The sequence below is a fragment of the Pipra filicauda genome, unplaced genomic scaffold (genome assembly GCF_003945595.2).
Source record: "Pipra filicauda isolate LSUMZ 115617 unplaced genomic scaffold, ASM394559v2 scaffold334_size1588553_pilon, whole genome shotgun sequence".
In the NCBI taxonomy this organism is placed as follows: Eukaryota; Metazoa; Chordata; class Aves; order Passeriformes; family Pipridae; genus Pipra; species Pipra filicauda.
Genome location: NW_024104459.1, coordinates 707,834 through 730,090, shown reverse-complemented (window position 1 = coordinate 730,090; position 22,257 = coordinate 707,834). Strand labels below are relative to the sequence as shown.

The 22,257-nt window shown below is 42.2% G+C and overlaps 1 protein-coding gene across 7 annotated transcripts in view; it reads left to right on the top strand.

Moving 5' to 3' along the window:
- The first annotated feature begins 5,131 nt into the window (after positions 1-5,131).
- CNOT4 (CCR4-NOT transcription complex subunit 4) overlaps positions 5,132-22,257 on the top strand; it is an 80,912-nt gene continuing 63,786 nt past the window's right edge. For all 7 annotated transcript variants that reach the window (XM_027739199.2, XM_027739196.2, XM_027739193.2 and 4 more), the window contains exon 1: positions 5,132-5,487. The gene's annotated coding sequence lies outside the window, so the exon portion shown is untranslated. The remainder of the gene's footprint in view (positions 5,488-22,257) is intronic.

Here is a 22,257-nt window from a genome sequence, read left to right as displayed (position 1 = left end):
TTCCATCTGTTTGGCACCACCTTCCCTACTGTGGTCATTGTGGTGCTCCACAAACAAGAACTTAATCTTCTCTTCCCGCCTTGCACTGCTTGACTACGCATCTGGACTTGCTGCTGCTCTTCTGCCACTCAAATAGTGTGGCAGCAGCCCATGAGTTAATAGGAACACAGATTGCAGAGCAGGCATATTTATTGCAACAGTGAATGCAGGAAAAAAGCAATAGCAAATATACTTTGGCTTATAATTCGTTCAGCATTCTTTAGCTCCTTTCACATTTTATAAGATGAATTACCCAAATTTCAAAATGCTGAGATTATAAAACACTTATAATCAAATCTTTAGCAATATAAAATTCTTGGATTCAGGCTAATTGCTCTACAGTCTGTTCTCTTCTAGTACACATGATGCTGACCTGTGTGTTAACGGAGATTTAAAGACAAAGGCTGTTCTCCATTTTTACTATACACAGAGCAAAGTAATGCACCCTTCTTGGTTTCTTATCTGTATTTAAATATATTGAATATATTTCAGTACCCTTCTATGCAGTGCTGGATATCTTTCTGATTTATCCATTGTCTTTTTTGGTAAGACTATTTCTCATCTCTTGGAAACATACTTCAAGGTAACATGGCTACACAGGTATACAAAGAACTGCAAACTCAAGTAACAGGACACATTAGCCCAGCATCTTCTTCCCTCTTTCCCATTTCGACACCAGTACAGGATTTCTACAGAAAGGAGATGTAGAGTGGGAGGCTTCTTATTTTGTTACACACTACAGGGTTCCCTGGGAACAACCACTTCCTAGGGAAGCCCAAACTGGAAAAACAGATGAGAATGACATTCCAAAATTGATTAAAAAATATGAAACCTATGATCATTGGCACTGAGTTCAGTGTAGAAATAACAAATATTTGCACTTTGTCCCTGGCAACGAAGGCACTATTACGATGAGGAACATGAGCCTTACAAGCTGCTTGATGCATAAAAAATATTTCAAAAAAGAAAAGGAGGATAGGAAAGAGAAGTTCAAGGATTCTGTGGATGGATTTCATCACCGGAGCCAGAAGGCAAAAAAAGAGCTGGAAGGATGCTTATGGCAACTTGAGTTAACTCGCACATGAATTTAGGACAAGGAAAAAAAAACATACAGGAAGATTTGTTTTAAATTGTGCAAAAGAAACAGTCTTCTGAAGAATATTAGGATGTTATACCATTACTTCAGGTGTACTCTGAGGTTAACAAGAGTAGTGGGAGCTTCCTGCATGTCCTTACTGCACCCTTTCCAGAAAACAGGACTGAATTCTGCTTTTATTTGCAAAGATAAGTGCACTTAGCAGATAAGGTGTGCTGTGCCAGTTATGCTGAATGAGCAAAGGTTGTAATGAAAAAAATGGCTGAAACATCCCACTGAAGTTCTCATTTTCCCCTAATAATCCAAAAACATTAACAAAGATACATCTCTCTCATATTTTTGGCTATAATACATTCATTTTTTCACCACTCTATTCTCTCATTTAAGAAAGAGCAGGACAAATCACTCATCCTGTTTCCCTGAGCAGCATGGGCACCTCCTTCTCCTCTCATGGATTTCCAACAAGACACAGTGAACATCTGCCACTTGCAGTAAATATTGATCAGAGTGTTTGTAAGGCTTCTCCAACTGCCTTTCATTTCCTAACAAAGCCCTTAATTATTATTCTACAGTTAGTCAGAACATTCTATATCTGTGAACTTTCTGTAGCAATCAGTGAGGCTTTGCAGAAGCTTGAAAAAATAATTTTTTTTATTTATGAAACCCAACTTTCAGTCTGAAATACAGGCACACGCACCCAGCCGCTGCTGCCAGCACAACTCCAGATCATGAACTTTCCAAATCTTGAAGTATTTTCTCAGCACCAGCACACTGAAACATACATGTGATACATATTTCCAGCACACACTGGTAGAATTACCATTACCAATCCCAGTGAGCAGAAAGCCAACCGGGCTGCTGGCAAGCACTGAGGCACTAATGTGATGGGTACACATGTCCACATGTAGAGATGCTGCTGTATTGTTTTTTTGTTGCTGAATATTCAGACTGCAGTCTGTACAGATGCTTTGCAACCTTTACCACCCTGAAGTTCCAGCATAATTACTCTATCCTAATCGGGCATGGAAATTACTTGATCTCTACCTCCTCCTCCTCTGCCAGTATCGGTACACCACCATCATGTCTCTTTCTAATCCCTTTTCAGGACACTCCATAGTCGATCTCAGCCATATTTCCTCCAAGCAGGTTGGCAGCCATTTGAAATGGCTGTGATATAACGCTGGAGCAGTCCTGAAAATAGCTTGGTTTCACCCCAAACCGCAGAATCCTGGTAAGTTCTGATATTTATTCCACAAGACAGTGACTTCAGAACATGGGCCGGGAGAACAATTTCCCAGCGCATGGTGTGAATCAATGCACAACAGTGTGTATGCAACGAATCTCAGGCAACTGGGGGCTGAACCACAACAAACAGATCATATGGATAGACATTTTTACTCTAGCTAATACACATTGGTTATTACATTACCAAGAAAATGTATTTTGAAAGCTTTTCTTTATAGATGTGGAAACGATTTTTTAGAAACAGTCCTGCTGAGTTATCAGGCCCATTTAAAACAAACAAACCCCAAATATTTCCAAAAGTAAATAAGGTGTCAAAATGCAGTTATGTAACCTCATGAAAGCAACTACAATCACTTAAAAGTAAGAAAATAATTAATTTAAGGAACATCTTAAAATGGCCACATGATGTCCTAGTGAATTATTCTTACCAGATTAAAGCAGAGGTGGAGGCAGGGCTATGGGTAATCTTTAGTAACATCAGCCCAAATAATCTTCAGCCACATAGATTTTTTTCCTACATTATTATTGGATGCTGCTGAAATTTGTGTTCATGCAGGTTAAGTAAAAGGATTTGAATAGACTTTTACTAGGGGAAAGATTCCTCAATACTGGATTAAAAGAAATCACAGAATTCACTTAATATTAACAGCCTCAAATCTGAGCCAAAATTGCAGCTTTTAGTTACATTATTTTTAATTTTCTTTCCAAGTCAGAGTACTTACTTTTATTCAACAGGAAATGTTGCTAAGTGTTAAGTGTGTTAACAATTACATTACTTATATAAGTTACTTACATAATAGGTACTTTTGGAACCTAATGATTTATATCAGTTGGTATGAAAATAATGAACTTTTTGAGAAATACATTATTATATATATATTCACCTGAATTTGATTAATATGTACTAATTAATTTTACATTAATATATGATGTATATGTTACAGTTGAAGATATATGCAGAAAAACATGGAGTTTCTCACATACATGGGCGTTTATATTCCACTGTATGTTTTGTTTTCAAAAGAACATTATATTTGGGTTCACATGTCAAGACTACTACTGAAAACAGCATTTCCTTTTATGTGGACCTGGGTCTTGCCTACAAGAAGAAGCAGTAAAGTTAATTCATAGAGCTTTCCTGTGGTGAATATACATATATCACTCTAAAATTTAATATACACAAGGTAATGTTGTTTTAGGAAGGACATAAGCTATGTCAACACAAGTTTCACTATTGGTGGAATGGGCATATTGTACAAGGCTGTACTAATATAACTCTTCAAACTAAGAAACAAAAGTAATGAAGTATGAAGAAAAAATTCATACCGCTGAACATAATAGTTGTGCCAGTGCATTCAGTGACGAACACCTCTCTTTCCTACCAATTGCTGAAATAAATAAATTTCTCAGGTGAATATTGTCATGACAAAAGTAGTAATAGCTTGTGCACTGGAGATAATTGATAATTAAACACGCAGGATGAGGCTGTCTGTGGAGAGCTATGAATGTTGGGGCAGGAGATTTTTGACAAAAAAAAAGAGCCTTTTTGGTAGGGGAGAGATTCTCTCCTTGAGATTTTTCAAAAAGTTGTTTTTGTCAAAATTGCTTACAGCCACATGCATGAAAATTGAATTCACCTGGATTTTGTAAGTGAATAGAGGAAACCAAGAAAACACCTTTTTCTGTGCCTTTGGCTTGTGCTCCAAAAAGGGAATGAACTTGGAAAATAACAATAATAGCAGCAACAGAAGTCTGTTCAGCAAAGGGGCAGCACCATGTGAGTGCCTGCTGCCATGGGAAAGCCAAGCCCGGGCACAGAGAGGCACTGGGCAGGTGAGGGAGGAGCGGCCACCTGGAGTGGGGCCTGGCGGGACACGAGCACAGTGCCCCGGGAACCAAAACTCTCCAAATTTTGCAACTCCAGAAACAGAAGCAGCGAAGCAATCCTGTCACACCAGGTCTTCGTGCTTGGAGCCTGTGAGGATGAAACGACGACACAAAACGAACCAACCAACGAAAAAGAAGAAAAAGGGGAAAGAAAGGTAAGGGGGGAGGTGGCGGGCGTGCCCTCCTGGGGAACAGGGCTGGCTGGCGGGCTGGGGCAGTGGCAGGGGCGGCACCGGGGGGGCTGGGACAGCGCCCGGGCACAGTCCCACTCTCTCGGAGCGTGCGGGAATGGAAGGTGCCCATGCCGAGTTCCGCGGGACCGCATCCAGCCCCAATCGAGCCACCGCGACAGCCGCGTCAGGTGTTCCCGGGAGAACACAGCACATCCCACCCCCGGACGCTGTAGCCAACAACCGGCAAAGTCCGACGGGGAGGCACACGGGGTCGCTTCGACCTGGCGGGGGAAAAACCCCCAAAGCAACACCAATGGGAGGAATAAAATAAATACAGAAACGAATAAATAAATGAATGAATGAATAAATAAATAAAAAAATAAATCCGCCCAGTGCTTGAAAACTGCGCGGTTTAATGTCCAGCAACAGGTGGCTGAAATGGAAGCAGGTTTGCGGGACTCTCCGGAACAGGGCCCGGGACAACCATGCCCCGCCGGCGGCTCGAAGTCCCGGCCCGGCGGAAGGGCCGACCCTCGCCCCGACCCCGCCTCCTCCCGCGCTGCCCGGGCCGCCCTCGCCTACAAGCCCCATCATGCCCCGGGCCCGTCGCGGCCGCTGCCGTCGCGCCCCGTTCCCCCTCCCGCGCCGCGCCCCGCCCACTGCCGGCGGCGCACGCGCAGCGGGGGCGGCGTCCGGGGCAAGTCTCCCCAATGTAAGATGGTGGCCGGGCTGGCAGCGGAGCGCCCCGAGCTCGGAGACCGCCCGTCCCTCGCGTAAAGGTCGTCGGAGCAGCCGCCTGAGCGCCTGGCCGGCTGCCGCCGCACGTCCCGCACCAGGAGCGCCGCTGCGGGTTTCTCCCCTCCGCTTCTCTCTCTCTTTCCTCGCCGCCTCTCTCCTTCCCTCCCCACCCTTCTCCTCCTTTTCCCCTCGCCTCCTTCCCTGCACGCTCACTCACCCACCCGCCCGGCCGCCCCCGCCGCGCCGGGCAGCCCGAGCGGGGAGAGCCGCGCACACGCACCGCGGGCCGGGCAGGCAGAAGGAAGGCGGGTGAGTGCGAGCTGAAGGCCGGGCCGGGGAGGGAGGGAGGGAAGCAGAGGCGAGGAGGAGGCGGGGGGGAGCCGGGCCGCTCTGGCTACGAAAGCGCCGCGGCTTCGTCGGGACGGCGCAGGCCGCAGCCCACCCGGCGGTGCAGCCCCGGGGCCGGGGGGCGCGCCGGGCCGCTGCCGAGCGCCCAGGGCACCGGGCCGGGCGGGGAGGGCGCGGGGGCGAGCGGGCCGCTCCTCCTCCCGGGGGGCGCCGGGGAAGGGGCTCCCTCGGTGCCGCTGCCCGGAGGAGGCTTTATTTATCTCCTCCTCGCCGCCTCGGCGTGGCGGAGTCCTTGGGCCGTGCCGGGCCACCGGTCAGGGCCGTGGGGGGCCGGTGCCCCCGGAGCCGCTCGCCTCCGTCGGGGCAGGCCGGCGCGGCCGGGCGCGGGCATCGCGGCGTGATTCACTTGGAATTTGCGTGGAAATTTCCTTTCTCCCCTTCTTCCTCTTCCACGGACCCAGGCTCTATTTCTTCTTGTGATGTGTACTTTTTTTTCTGGAGAGAGAGAGAGACACAAACAGATGGTAAATGGCAGCCTCTTAATTTTGATGTTATTTTGGACAGTCCATGTAGCCTCCCGAGATTTGCCTGTCAGTAAAATAACCTATATGTAACTTTCCGTTTCCTACTTGCAAAATCCTAGAAGCTCTTTCTGTTTTGTGCATTGGCAGAAGCAAATGGCAAGGCTGCATGCGGGCTCTCTCCTGTTCCCAGCGATGGTCGTACAGCTCTACCTGCCAGTCTGAAAGGGAGCTGCCACTGCCTTCGTCTGTACAGTGAAGGGGAGGGAAAATACATTAGATAATTATCTTAAAATGTTTGGTTACTGTACCAGAAAGGATTTAATTGTCCATGGCTTGTATATTTCTGTCAGTGTGGTAATACCAAGTATATAGTTCACAGGAGAAGCAATTCTCTTCAGACCATATGTTAATGGAAGCAAAACCTATCAGCTAGTTAAAGCTGTGGAAACTCTAGGCCTGCAGATGTTGGCTTGCTCCTGTTCAAAAGTTGTAGAAGTTAATGTTGACCAGTTGCATGTTTATTAAGCCTGTACAGGTTTCTAACTCGCTGTGTTTTTAACTGTCTGTATTTTGTTTTAGCTTTGAAATGTCTTGACTTGAACATCCCTGTACTTTGACTTCATATTCTTGCTGTCTGGCATTAACAGAAGAGAACTCATACTGAAAGATGAATATGTAGAAGAAAGAAATTTTTTCTAGCCCCTTTCACTGCTAAAAAAGGAAAAAAATAAAATGCAGGCTTATGAAGAGCAGGGAAGAAAGCAGCTGTTTGACTGGAGAGGGTGAATTAGTTTCAGATGGCTTACAAATACTCAAATATACTCCTAGTTTCTTAGCATCTCTGTAATAACGTAGTGGTCTAATGCATGGTCAGGGATTCAGTTGTGCTGTACCTTAGGCTTTTGGAATTCTGTGATAGAGTTTCCATTTCATAAACAAGATGAACACATGCAAGTGTTTAGAAATGCCTGGCAGTTGAACTTGGCTGAATTGCAAACTAAGCTCATTTTAGGGGAAAAGATTGTTTTGAAAAGGAGAAATACAATGATAAAATAAAATGTTCTTTTATTCTGTGTGTTTCTTCAGGTGCCTCTTTATTAGCTTTTAAAATTATGAGTGTTGGATCCTAACAACTTTTCTCTTTACAGGGAAAAAATGGTGTCTGTCAGGAGTAGTGCTCTACTAGTTTCTTGGTACCTTTTCCTCAAAGTTTAAGAACATCCTTAGAGTGCCAACTAAATAAAAGGCTTGGGCTAAAAAAGCTGGTGAGAGAGTATACTCGAGGATGTGGCTTTTTTATTTAATTAGGAATATTCTTTATGTACAGAGACAGGTTGTCCTTCATGGCTATTGTTCAGGAAAGTTGGGGTATTGTTTGCGAGTTAAATGTTTTGAAATTACTCTGACCAAGATCTTAAGTATGGGCCCTGAAGGCTTAACTCTGGTAACTGTTTCTCAAAATTTTGCCTGTTTCTTTGAAATAACTGAGATTATTTCAGATAGACTGTTCTGTAAGCACAGGTAACTGTTAAGTGGCTGATTGTAGATTGCATCTTAGGCCTTGGTTGTTTTGGTAAGATGAGGCTGATCTATAGGCCTTAACAATGCTGGAAGGAAATTACTTGCTTAGCAAGACTGCTCGGATCAAGGGTGCCTAAACTTTCAGGTGGTGAATTAGTGCCTTAGGTTGTACGAATCACCTTTTGTCCCGCTTGCAGTTGTGCAGTATTGCTGAGATAACTTGACTAGGTGCATATGTGAAAGACTACATGGCTTACCTTGTGTCCTGAATGTTTCCTCTCTTTCAAGATGTTTATGCTTTTTTTTTTTTCCAGTGTATATCTGGTTTGTCCCCTTATTATTGGATGGAAACAGTGTGAGGAGCTAGAACTCTATAAATAAATAGAGCCCTCATCTCTCTGGGCCCCACTCTTCTGGTTCTTGGAGAATAGTCTAGGAATTTATTCCTTTCAGGAGATTGATTAACATTTGTTAACATTTTAACAACTGTAAACGCTTTCCGGGCTTGGAAAACTAAGTGTAGCAGCAAATGGTTTGGCGTGGCTTGAATGCTGCTCAGACCTTCTGGTTCTTCCTGTAAGCGAGCTGGGAGGGCAATGTAAGTGTTAAGCAGAAAATAGGAATATAACCTCTCTAAGTAAATACATATATGTGTTTTTGCATTAGACTGTTTGGATCAGTTAGGTGAATGTTTTTATTAAACTGGATTTTGTTCTGTCGTATCAGGAACTTTGATATGCTTGGTTTTGTCAGATGGCATTTTTCTTGTATGATCTTGAAAAGGGAATCTTTACAGTTTTCTTATTTTAAAATTGTATCAAAGATCATGCTAATTCAGTGAGCATTCAGAATACATGTTTTTGACTTCTGGCTAGCTGTTGTTAGACTGGCTCCAACAGCTGAAAGAAAAGAATTGATTTCCTCAGTACTAAGATCAAGTAGATTTTGTGGCTATATGTTTTATTTTCTTTCCTTCCACTTCACTATTCTGGGAACATGACAACTCCAAGATATTTCTTGTAGGAGTCTATTATTTAAATGGAGCTTGCAAGTGTTTTCTAAACATGCATGTACAAAATAAGATATTCATAAGCTATCTCATGCATGTGCTTTAACAACTTGAGGAAGCCTGCATCCAAAGCCATGAGGAGAATACGGGCCAAGAGAATGATGCTCCTGCTCATCCTTTTCTGTGTAACCTGAAAACTATGTACTGTATTTTTATTCTGGAGCAGAATATGTTAGTGTTAATTTCATAATGATTAATCAGTAATTTGTGTATTTTTATCAGGTACTTCATCTGTTGCTCGTTTTCAGATTGGGGAAAAAATAGGTTGGGGTCAACATAAGGGGAATTTTTTTTTATCTTTTAGTCACCAAATTAAAAATGAAGGTGGATCAAGCAAACATGCTACTGAACTTGGTGGAAGGTGAACTTGGATCTTGGCTAAGGCTTTTTCTCTGATCGGTGCTGTCTGACTTTGATCTGGTTCTGTTTTCTTTCAAGGGAAGAAGGGAAAACTTCATCTGTCTAGGATCTAACATACTGTGATCCCAGCATCAGTTTCTTCTATCTTGATGTTATCTTGAGAGGAATAGATTCCTAGTATGAAGCAGGTTCCAATTGACCACAAAATCTGATATAAAGCAATTGTATTTCTGCTTGAAGTGAGATGGAGGGTCCCCTGTTGTAGTGCAGGTCCTTGGACTGGCCCTCTCTGGGCTTCGAGTATTTGACTCTTCACAGCTTAGCAGTCCTCGATCGCTGGAAGGTAAAGTTGCAATATTTTCTATGTAATCAATTGTATCAATTATTAGCACTAGGAATTTGTTGGCATTTTTGTGTTGTTGGGGGTTGGTTTTTCTCTTCTTTTTTTTCAAAACAAATTGAGTGAAATAAACTGCAAAAATGGCAGCACGCTTCTCTGTCTTCGCTTTTAACTTATTCTAATGAATTCTTCAAATTTAAAACAGAAACACAGGAGCTTTGTAGGGATGGCCAAAAAATGTGATAGGAGTGTGTACTGTGGTTTTCAAGTGGTTCTTCATCCCAGGTTTTACTTTGGCATGTTTTTAGGCCTTGTTTTTGGCGAACTGCAATATAATCTTAGGTTTCAGTCCACTGAGCTCTAATCTTTTCCTTACTTAACAGAAGGGGCATTTATTTTTCCTAGTGTGGATGTTCTTAAATGTTTTATTCCATATAAGGTTTCATACAGAAAACTAGTAACTAAAAGCATAGCAATCTCACTCATTGTAAGATAAAAATACACTGCATAGGAAGATTTGCTAACAATTTTCTTAATTTGTTTCGGGAATACTGAATTAAACAGATGAGATTTATTTGAAGGCAGGCTTCATGTTATACATTGGTTTAAAGTTTCTTTCACCAGTGTAGGTGTAATGCGGGTCCTATTTGAAATGTGTCTATTAATTTTAAATTGCAAGAACCACAAACTGAGACACCTAGACTGTGAAATACTATACTTGCAGGTGGAGTAATTTTGTTATTTCTAAACCTATCTCCTATTCCATGTTACAATAAATTACCATCTTAAAACAAAACAACAGAATTTGAGTGCAGGACTGGGAGGAAGTAATTAAGTTACATTTATATGTGTTTTGGAACTGCCTAGCTGAGGGAGTTAAGTGATAGAAGTTTTGATGAAGGTTATGTCCTGGATAGGTAAGCATGTGGTGGCTGTTGTTCAGAGTTTCTGTTTTGTAATATAGCCTAGAAACATAGAAAAATGGGGTAGGGAAAGAAGTATGTAGCAGTAATCACTAGATGAAGGGAGAAAGTGTTCAGCTACTTTCTTTCTCTGTCTTCTCTCCACATATAATGAATGAAGATAGGTATGTGTAGCTATAGCTGTGCCTGTCAGTTAAAGACTTAAGGCTTTGCTGTGATATGAAGATGTTACCTTGGGCTACTGGACGTTGCAAAAATAGAAGCTGTTCCCTCTCTCTGAATAGCTGCTGCTTCATTACATGTGACTTCTTCCTTTTTTTTTTTTTTTGAATGAAAACTAAGGTTAGTCTTCAGTATTTCATTCATAAAATGTGTCCTCTGAGAGCTCCTAAACTAACATGAAATGAAAGGCCAAAACTTGCTAGGTCAAAATTAGTGTTTATGGGTCAACATGCCCCATAGTTCATTTGAATATATTTCCTTCAATCAGGGTTAACTGTAGGGGCCCCTAAAGTCCTGAAGTTAAGTTAAAAGCGCTGGTCTGAGTGAGAGAAACCCAATAGCATTAATCCAGTTTGTCTAGTGACTTAGTCTTACTGCCATTTATCATGTAACTGCTGCTGCTGCTGCTTTGAAGGAGCCTTCTTGCATGTGCTTCTGTTGATCGTTCCTAAGAAGGTAATCTTTCTTTTTATAAGAAGGTAATCTTTCTTTTTATGAAACTTCATCCTGGGTTAAGGGTCAAGGAATTCATAACTGAGGAACCATGTTTGAGAAATTAGAGCCTCTTCCTGTCTTTGGAAACTCCTTTGCTAATCCTTTCGTTTAGTAAAGTGTATATTTAACATATTAATGTTGTGGTTTCACAGTTAGTGGCAAACTGGTTCTAGAACATCAGGTGGTAAGTCTGAACCCAGAGGATGATCACTGGTTTTCTTTTACATAACTGTTGGTGTATGCTGAAAATATGGAAGAACAGCTGGGAAGTTTAAGGAAATAGCAGCTCTTATACTCATCAAGCTGTCTTCTGCACATGGGTAGTGTCGTCATCTGACTGGATTACAGTTTCAGTCTAGTCTTGGATAGTAGTTATAACTGTAAGCATGCTTCAAGGTAGGTTCATTCGCATGTTCTCAACAGTGTAGTGGCTTCCTCTTCTAATTGAGCCTTTTTAGAGCCATTAATTTCTTAAAGCTTTTGCTCATGGTCTCATTCTGATTTAACCTTGAGGCTTGTGATTCCCAGGAGGTGGGGCAGTGGCATACCTTGTATGAGAACTATTGCTCTGGTTACTACTGTGCATAACACAGTGAAACTTGGTGAGAACTGGCTGTGTTGTGTGACCACATGACTGGCAGTCTTAAGGAAAGTTCCCTGGGCAGGAACTACTTAGAATTGGTTCCGTAGTATCTTCTTTTGGGAAACTAGCTAATTGCTTTCGAGTTCAGTGAGCAAAAAGAGAACACCATACAGCCATTTTTATAAGGAAACCTGCAGTGGAACATGGCTTTTATTTTTTGAGCTTAGTTGTATAGAATATAAGTGAAGTGAAGAGTCAGAAAACAGGCACTTTGAAGTAAAATGTTTATTCTGTCTTTAATCATAATTAATACTGGTTACCATACTTTTTTAAAACTTTGTTTGCACATATATATATTAAACTATTGAGCAGAGGTTAAGCAAAATTTGTTTTCAAACAAATGTAATTTGGTGTGATGAGGTGAGAGGGGCAGGTTCCTTTTGGCACTAGCAGTGCTGTAGTCATCCACTCGTAATGAATGAGCCACTTACCACCAGCTACTGTTTCTGCTGTATTCAGTGTGTGCCAACTCTGAAAGCATGGCAAAGGTAACTGTAGAGGTGGAGTGCAACATCTTTTGACTGTACTATTTTTTTCTGAGACTTATAATGGACTCAGGAAATACCATATTATATAGAAATGCAGAAAGGAGATGGACTCAGTGTCACTATGTGTTGTCTTTTTTGTTTTGTGGTTTTTTTTTTTAATTTACTAAGTATGAAGTCAGATATTGGAGAGTATCCTCTTACACAGACCTGACATCAGCATAAATGTTTGAGGCATCCTTAATGTCGTAATTTTGTATTTTTTTCTTCTATTTTTAAAGAAACTTAAGTCTATCAGCCAGTTCTTCATCCTCTTTAGGCAGTTTTTTGATTTTCTTATGGGTTTTGGTTAGTTTGCATCTCCTGTGGCTTAGGCTTCTCCAAAGAAACCGCATTCAGCTGCTCCTAATTGCTAAAAACTCAGACTTGTATCTCATAGTATTAAACAGTCACAGCATTTAAAGGATATGCTGGGCAAGTGCATTTGCAGTCAACTTGGACTTCTGTGCTTTTTACAGTGTTTATTTGTCACAGTCTGACAGATTTTTGTTTGGGATTTAATTCAGTACTTTGTACATACCAAATGACTCCTTAACTTCACCTGTCTGAGTTAACACAGCTCCATGTATTTGAGGTAGAAGGAATTTATAAAAAAACAATACTACACATTCTTAAATTTGTGGAAGCTGATGCTCTGCTTTTTGGGTATTTTACTAAATTGTTTCTTTTTAGAATGCTAAATTAATTTTCCCTTTCTGCCTAGCCTTTTTAAAAAATGATCTGGAAAACTATTTTCACAGGTTGCTTCTTAATGTTCTCCCTTTGCTTTTTTCTTTTAAGGCAATTGCTTTATATATGACTGTCTCTAGAATTTGTTTACTACAGCATATAGCATATATATATATATAGCATATATTTTCAAGCAGTTATATATGTTCTGTTCCTCATTGAGATAAAAGTGCTTCCTTGAATGCAAGCAAACACGTATGTATTTCCCTGAAAAGTAGACGCAGGCGATTGTAGCTTGGGTACCACATATGTGGGAATGGGGATTTATGGTATGAGTGAATATTGCACAAAGCAACTACCTTTCTGGATTTCTAGCAGGTATTTGGTGTGACTGATTAGAAGATGTTTCCATCCTCTGAAATTTTTCTGTGCTTCTCGTTAAATGATTGGTTTGCTTTTTGAAATAACTGACTTTTAGATTACAAAATAGATAGTAAAATTTCAGGTATTCTCTATAGAAGCCAAATGAATCCCAAAGTGTGATTGTGACTGTGACATGGTAGATGTTTGTACTATTTTCTGTTGACTCAGATGTCAGTGAATGTTACTGAAGCAGCATCCTGCTCTTGTCTGAAGCAGATGATGTCCTAAGCATAGTATTCCTATTTTCTATACTTAAACTGGACTCCCGAGTTAGTCTTTTTCTTCAGCCACTAGAACTGATAGATCACTGGATTTATTTGATACTGCATTTTAATTAGATGTACCTTTTATGTTAACCAACTGTTTCCTAAATTGCTAAAAGAAATACTTTATTGTCTTGAATTACGTGCTGCAGAATTTCAGATTTTAGGGAAGCTTCACCCTTTGTCATTTTTAGCATGGAACAGGAAATAAGCCAGAGGCCTAATTTCCACCTACTTTCAGGTAGTGCCACAAATTTGAGCACAAGACATGTGCTATATTTGGAATCAGCTTTACCTTCCAGGTACACATAGAGAAAAAGCTGAAATGGTCCAGTTATAGCTACAGGGACTCATGCTTTAGTTACTTTTTCACTCGTGAAAAATTCTAAGTGTATGTACCTTGACGTAACTGTTAATGTCTCTTTAAAGTGGAAATAGGCTTGTGTGTATTAAACTTCTGTTGTAACTTTACAGTTCCACTGTACTTTGTGTATTTATATGCTAAGACTGTTGTATTGTACAAGAGCAGTCCTTGTGGTAGGGAGTTGTTACAATAAACATTTTTGAAGCTAATATTGCAAATGTAGGCTTGTTTCTCTGTTTCAGGCATGTTCTGTAATTTCATTATAGTCTAAATCTATTCCAGTAAAGTTTACTACTGAAATGTTTGTAGGATCACAGCCTTAATTTGTAGTATTTTGGTTTTCTGCCTTAAGCACTCCTAAATGCAATTAAGTTCTGATGGATTGCTGTGTTACCTTTTAAAATGCAAAGTATAAATGAGTTCATAGAATCACAGAATGGTTTGGAAGGGACCTTAAAGATCATCTCATTCCACACCTCCTGCCATGGGCAGGAACACCTTCCACTCGCCCAGGTTGCTCAAAAAACCCCCATCCAACCTGGCCTTGAACACTTCCAGGGATGGGACATCCACACTTCACTAGGCAATCTATTTCAGGGCCTCAGCACCCTCATTGTGAAGAATTTCTCCCTAATAGCTGGTCTAAATCTACCCTCTCAGTTTAAAAGCTTTACCCCTTGTACTATCACTTCACTCACTTCCTGATAAAGAGTCCCTCTCCATATTTCTTGTAGGCCCCCTTTAGGTTCTGGAAGGCTGCTGTAAGATCTCCCTGGAGCCTTCTCTGGGCTGAACAACCCCAACCTCATAGGAGAGAGACTTCAGCCCTGTGATCATCTTTGTGGCCCTTCTGTGCACCTGCTTGAGCAGTTCCATGTCTTCATTATGCTGGGGGCCCCAGTTAGTTATTCATCTAATAATATTCCATCTCCCAGTTGTTAAGTGTTCATTTGCCTGTGGCTTAAACTGACTTGGCTCTCCTTACTTGACACCCTCCGTGGTGAGGGGCAAGTATTGTCACTTCTTGCAAAAGTCAAATTTACTTTTTTCCAGTTATGTGACTGGAAAGATATTAAGAGTATGAATGGCTGAGAGTGAATCTGTGGCCAGTGACTCTGCTGTTTCACAAGTTTTAGGATGAGGTTGAAGAGAATGATCAAATCTTCCTCTTCCATGTGTTTCTTTGTAGTTTCTCAAGTATTCTGAAGAATTATTTTAAACTGGTGCAAGGATTTATTTTATTTGTATGGATTTTTTTTTTTTTTCAGTGAGCTGGATGAGGAGTACAGACCTTTCTATGATATGTTTTCTCCCCCTCAGCTGGAAATGAAATATAGAATGTGGGTTTTCCAGAGAGATATGAAAGTCTGTAGAGAAGATTGCTTTTCTTCTGTTAAGGAAGCATCACTACTTCTTCCAGTATCTGTAGCCCCCTGTCTTTTCTTTTGAGAAATAAGTGCTGGAGCACATATCAATTACTGATAAGAGATATGGAGTAAATCTTGAGATATATCTCCTCTTTTTCACTCCTTCCCCTCCTGTCTCTGGGATTTCTTGACTGACTAGTCATGACATGGATTTTTCCAGTGGTTAATAATTCCTGATGTTACTTGCTTCATCAAAGGGTGAGTGCCTGTCTGAAGAACTGTTACTGTACTGAAGTGTTGTTACTCTGATAAGTAACTTTGGAGGATTGGGAAAACTGATAGAGGAACTTTTTGCTTTTAATTGTCAATAGGGGACTACACCTTAACAGAAATTTACCTCAGATGCTGGAGTGCTTGTGGCATCTTCATTAATGTTTTTATTCTTTTTTGTAACAGTGGTTTAGACAGCAGTCCTAATAATGTACTCTTATTCTCCTTCTTGATAGCTTTCTGATGTATGTATTTTGAGTTCGGGTCGTTGGTTTGGTTTTTTTGTTGTAGGTTCACCCCCCCCGCCTCCCACTGGGGTGTTTTTGTTGTTGGTTTGTTGTTTTTTTGTTTTGTTTGTTTGTTTCCCCTCCTTCAGTTCAGGGCATCTTTTCTTTTTCCTATGTATCCAAGCTTGTGTACATGTATATATAATGAGCCTGTAAGACTACAGCTCTTTGTTCAACTGGGTGATTTTTTTTTTCTTAGAAAGTTCTTCCATGTCTCTTAATTCTAGTTTAGAAACAGATCTGCAAGCTGAACAGGAGATGGTCTCTTTAGAGTTGATGTATGTCCTAGAGGGGGATTAGAGTGAGCCCAGAAAGGCAGTGTATAACTCATTTTAGCTTATACTAGAGCAGATTTTAGCGTGAGGTGTCAGTTCCTACAGTTGTATCTGGGGAAATGTGGGGATGAAGATAACAGCTGCTCTAAATCAAAACATTATATTTGTGATGGAAGGTTTAGCAGATGTGTAGGAGAAGTAAGTTTGCTAGAATTCTTTCAGTTCTTAGTGAAATGGGTCTTCAGGCTGCAGAAGGGAAGGCTTTGGGAAGCAGGAGGAACTAATAGCAGCCTTACAGTACCAGTGGGTAGACTGTTGAGAATGCTGAGCCAGGATCTTTATAGCAATATGTGGAAGGCAGGCAAGAGAAAGCAGGCATGCATTAAAATAATTGCATTTAAGAAGAACATGTTTCTCCATGAAGTGGGACAGTTATTGGAACAGGTGAAAGAGATTCTGTAGTGTCCAGCCTTAGATGGTTTGATGCCCGCTGGATAAAGCCCTGTGTAATCTAGACTGATTTTGCTGACCTTGCTTTGAGAAGGAGGTTGACTAGGAAACTCTAAAGATCCTTTCCAATTGGAACTATTCTATGAATCTGTAGCAAAAAAAAAATGTAACAGTCCTCAACTTCACAAATAAATTGTCAATGTTAAAGCTTGAAACTAAGAATCAGTAATGAGCCTATAAAGTCTCATGAGGTTTAACAAGACCAAGTGCAAGTTGCTGCATCTGAGTCGGGGCAACTCCCAGTATCAGTATGGGCTGGGGGATGAAGGGATCAAGAGCAGTCCTGCTGAGAAGGACTTGGGAGTGCTGATGGATGAGAGGCTGGACATGACCCAGCAATGTGAGCTCACAGCCCAGAAAGTCAAGTGTATCCTGGGCTGCATCAGAAGCAGCCTGGGCAGCAGGTTGAGAGAGGGGGTTCTGCCCCTCTCCTCCACTCTGGTGAGATCCCACCTGCAGTGCTGCATCCAGCTCTGGGGTCCCAGCACAGGAAGGACATGGACCTGTTGCAGTGAGTCCAGAGGAAGCCACTAAGATGATTAGATGGATGGAGCACCTCTGTGATGAGGAAAGGCTGAGAGAATTGGGATTGTTCAGCCTGAAGAAGAGAAGGCTTTGGGGTGACCTAATTGTGGCCTTCCAGTACTTGAAGGGAGCCTCTAAGAAAGATGAAGATGGACTTCTTACAGGAGCATATAGTGACAGTTCAAGGGGGAATGCTATCAAACTGAAAGAGAATAGGTTTAGACTAGATACTAGGAAAAAATTCTGTACTGTGAGGGTTATGAGGCCCTGGAACAGGTTGCCCAGGGAAGTTGTGGGTGCCCCATCCCTGAAAATACTCAAAACCAGGTTGGATGGAGCTCTGAGCAACCTTGGCTAATGAAAGGTGTCCCTGCTCATGGCAGAGGTGTTGGAACTAGATGATCTTTTAGATCCCTTCCAACCCAGACCATTCTATAATTCTGTATTAAGAGCCTTAAAGCAGATAGTGTGGCTTCAGTGGAAATGCAGGAGGACTTTTTAAACTTCAAGGTACTGCTTGATGTAGATACTGAAGCTTATTGATGTAATACAGAAGATAACCGAATCTCTTGCACTGACACAGGATTGAACTTATTAAAGTTCAATCTGGTTGCTTAAAAATTCAGCAATTAAGTGCTCCAAAGGGAAAGGCACAGGCTTGCCAGTGATGAGCAATGGGATGGTGTGCCAAAACCTGAGCAAATGAACAGTAATGGGGTCCCTCAATCAGCTTCATGAGGTTTTGGTTACAAAGTACCACACCTGAAGTATTCCTACGCTAATGCACACAGCATGAGCAACAAATAAGACTAGCTCGAAGCATTGTCCCAGAGATTTGATATCATTGGCATAAGTGAAACATGGTGGGATCAGTCTTGTGGTTGGAGTGCCCTGTTGGGTGATTACAGGTACTCCAGAAGGATAGGCAGGGCAGAAGAAGTGAAGGGGTGGCATAATGTGTAATGGAAGAGAGCTTACAATTGGCGATGGCACAGTTGAGAGCCTCTGGGTAAGAATCAAGGGACAAACAAATAATGTGGATGTCATCCTTGGAGTCTACTACAGACCTCCCAACCAGGACAATGACTGAATTATTCTTTGAGGAATTCTGGGAGCATCACACAGCTCGTACAACCCGGGCCAGAAGATTCCTAAAAACCCTAGTTGACAACTTTGTGGAACAGGTCCTAAGGGAGCCGCCTCAGAAAGTGCCCTTGTTGATCTGCTGCTTTTCAACAGAGTGGATCTTGTGAGCAAGTGGAGATTGGCGGCCGTCTTGGCCACAACAACCACAAAACTATCAAGTTTAAAATCTCTGTTGACAGGAGGAAGAGTGCCAGCAAAACCTCAACTCAGGACATGAGGGGAGCAGACTTCAGGCTGCTCAGGGAACTAGTAAAGTCCCCTCAGAAAATGGTTTTGCGGGTGCTGGAGCCCATCAGTGTTGGTCACTCTCTGAACACTGTATCCTAAGGGCACAGGAGCAGGCAATCCACAAATGTCAGAAGTCAAGCAGACTAGGCAGAAGACTGGCTTGGCTGAACAGGGAAATAAGGAGAAAAAGGAAGGTGTATGCCCAGCGGAAGCAAGGTCAGCTGACATAGGAAAAATACAGAGAGGCTGCCTGCTGCTGTAGGGAGAAAATTCATGCGGCCAAGCTCAATCGGAGTTGAAGCTGGCCAGAAATGTGGGGGGCAATAAAGAGTTTTTTCAAATACATTAATGGCAATAGACAGTACTGAAATATCATTGACCTGTTACAGGATGAGGATGGTCACCTCACAAACAGGGACAGGGACAAGGCAGAGGTGTTTTATGCTTTCTTTGCCTCTGTCTTCAACATAGATGAGGAACCAGGAGGGTTTCAGTGCCCTGAGCTGGAGGACTATGTGAGAATGATCAGCTCCCAGTTGACCCTGAAACTGCAGGATCTGATGATCCAACTGGATCCCTACAAATCTGCAGGGCCTGACAGGATCCATCCGCGAATCCTCAGAGATAGCTGATGTCATTGCAAAACCTCTCTTAACGTTTGATTTTTTTTTTTTTTTTTTTTTTTGAGTGGTCTGGGGAATCTGGAGAGATCCCAGCTGAGTGGAAGCTGGCAAATGTTCTGACTTTCAAGGAGGACAGGAAGACAGACTCTGGAAACTACAGGCCTGTCATTCTCACTTCAGTGAAAAGATTATTCTGGGAGGTATTGGAAAACACCTGGAGGACAACTCAGCCATTGGTCACAGCCAGCACAGCTTCATGAGGGGAAAGTCCTGCTTATCAAACCTGATTTCCTTCTACAACAGGGTAACCCACCTAGTTGATCTAGGAAAGCCAGTGGATGTAATCCTTTTGGACTTTAGCAAAGCTTTTGGTACTGTCTCACACAGTATCCTTCTGGTCAAAATATGCAGCACACAGCTGGATAACCATGTTATGTAATGGGTGAGCAGCTGCCTCACAGGTTGGGCACAAAGGGTTATACTGAAGGGGGTATCATCAGGCTGGTGACCTGTCACTAGTGGGGTTCTGCAGGGCTCCATCCTCGACCCAGTTCTCTTCAACATCTTCATTAATGATTTGGACACAGGACTCGAAGGAATACTAAGTTTGCCAACAACACTAAATTGGGAGAAGCTGTTGACTCCCTCAAGGGCAGAGAGGACCTGCAGAGATCTCAACAAATGAGAGAGATGAGCAATCCCCGACCATGTGAGGTTTGACAAGGGCAAGTGCTGGATTCTGCATCTGGGATGGAGCAACCCTGGTTGTCTGTACAGACTGGGGAATGAGAGGCTGGAAAGCAGCAACAGAAAGGGACCTGGGATCCTGGTCAATGGCCAGTTGAATATGAGTCAGCAGTGCCCTGGCAGCCAGGAGGGCCAACTGTGTCCTGGGGGGCATCAGGCAAAGCATCGCCAGCCAGTCGAGGGAGGGGATTGTCCCGCTCTGCTCTGCGCTGGGGCGGCCTCACCTTGAATATTGTGTGCAGTTTTGGACACCACAATATAAGGAAGATATTAAGCTGTTAGAGAGTGTCCAAAGGAGGGTCATGAGGATGGTGAAGGGTCTTAGGGGAAAGCCATATGAGGAGCAGGTCTGTTCAGGCAGGGGAAGAGGAGACTGACAGGAGACCTCATTGCGATCTTTGACATCCCCACGAGGGGAAGAGGGATAGGCAGGTACTAATCTCTTCACTCTTGTCACCAGTGACAGGATTTGAGGAAACAGCATGGATCTGATTTAGGGTAGGCTTAGGTTTGATATCAGGAAAAGGATTTTCACCTGGAGGGTGATTGGCCACTGGAAGAGGCTCCCCATGGAAGTGGTCACAGCACCAAGCCTGTCTGAGTTGAAGTGTTTGAACAGTGCTTTCAGGCATGTGGTGTGATTCTTGGGGTGTTGTGTACCAGGGCTAGGAGCAGGACTCGATGATCTTGGTGGGTCACTTCTGACTCAGCATATTCTTTGATTCTGTGAGCTTTTCCATACCCTGTCCATGGTACTGCAGGTACAGGCATTTCCCTTCCACAACGATAGTCAGGCTGAGAATGTGTTGGAATAAAAGGGATTTAGTATTGGAGTTGGACTAGGTTGTGTGTGTGGTGGGGTTTTTGTGGGTATTTTTATTCCTGTCTCTCCTGTGAGGTTTTTCTTCTTGCTTGTCCTTCAAAACCTCAGGAATAGCAACAGTGCTTTATTTGACTAAATGCTCATTTTGTAGTTGTGTCTTTGTAAAAAGCAGAAGAAACATCCTTCACTTCTGTTGGCTAAAAAGCACTATTTTGATAATCTAGAATAATTTCTAGATAACTGCAAGTGTACTTGCAGTTACACTATGATTTATTTTATAGCAGAACTTAAAGTCTTTATTTTCTGCTTAAACTAAAACCTTTAGCTTTCTTGTGATGATTAGGAGTACAAATAGACTCCCTAATGAAAGATAAAATTAGGTGTTAAACGTCATTATGGTGTTTCATATTTTCTACAGTGTGCCTTGGGAGAGTGAAGGAAATCTGGTCCTAGCACTTACCTTCATCTTTGCACTGTACCTATGGGTAATGTCCTTTACACTAGTAATTCTAGATTTCGTGAGTATTCTTTCTCAAGCTTGGTAGTTCTGTTTGGGTAATTAGAAAAGTGTTTTTAAACTTCCCATTGTTACATTGGTATTGCTCTTAGATGAATGCTGAAGGACACGCAATTTTTCAGTACATTAGCACTTGTATTTCCTTTAAAAACTGGAAAGCAATGGACAAAATTCTCACTCGACTCATATTAAGACTTGTGAGGGTTTAATGGCATTTGCAAAGTAAAACTAATTAGGGTTTGATGAACAAATACTGGTATTTGTAAACTATCCACTACCTTTATAGAATGCTGTAAGTGAAGTGTTTAAGGGAGCTTTTTGTGTGTCTAGTACTATTCTTCAGTTCTTTGTCAGTCAAAGAAGTTTAGCAGACATAAATAATCATAAAAGTGTACAACTGTGCTGGCCTGGAGGAATGCAAAGGTACTTCATTCTCCAGGCTGACCTTTTCTTGGTTTCTCCCCACAAGTGGTAACTTAGTGGGTTGTGGGCAAACTGTGGGGTACTGTGTGTGCTGGAGACCTGGTCTGACAAGTGTAACGAATAGTTTATATGTGTGTCGTGGTTTAGGAATGGTGTTCCCACTGAAACGCTCCGAACCATGCACTGCTCCACTCTCCCCTCCCCTGCAGTGGGCTGGAGAGGAGAATTGGAGGTACAAAATAGATTGAGATAAGAACAATTTACTCAAACAAGCAATGAAGTAAGACAATGAACAGTAACAGCAACAATGCTAATAAAATGGTACAAGAAAGATGTGAACGACTCACAAGTGATTTCTCACCCAGTGGAAACCCTGACAATACTCGACTGTTCCCTCCCTCAGGTTACCTGACCTGGAAGGGACCCCCTCTCTCTCCCTGGAAAGTAACTTGAAGTGGTATAGAATAACCTCAACGTCCTAGCCATGCCCCCTCCTGGCTACTGCAAAAATTAACCCTGTCCTAGTCAGAACCAGGACAATGTGATCATCACTAGCTCTGAACTAGATCTAGGTGCCAGAGTTCTAAAGGATTCAGTGACTACTGGAGAAGTAACACTCTGCAAATAAA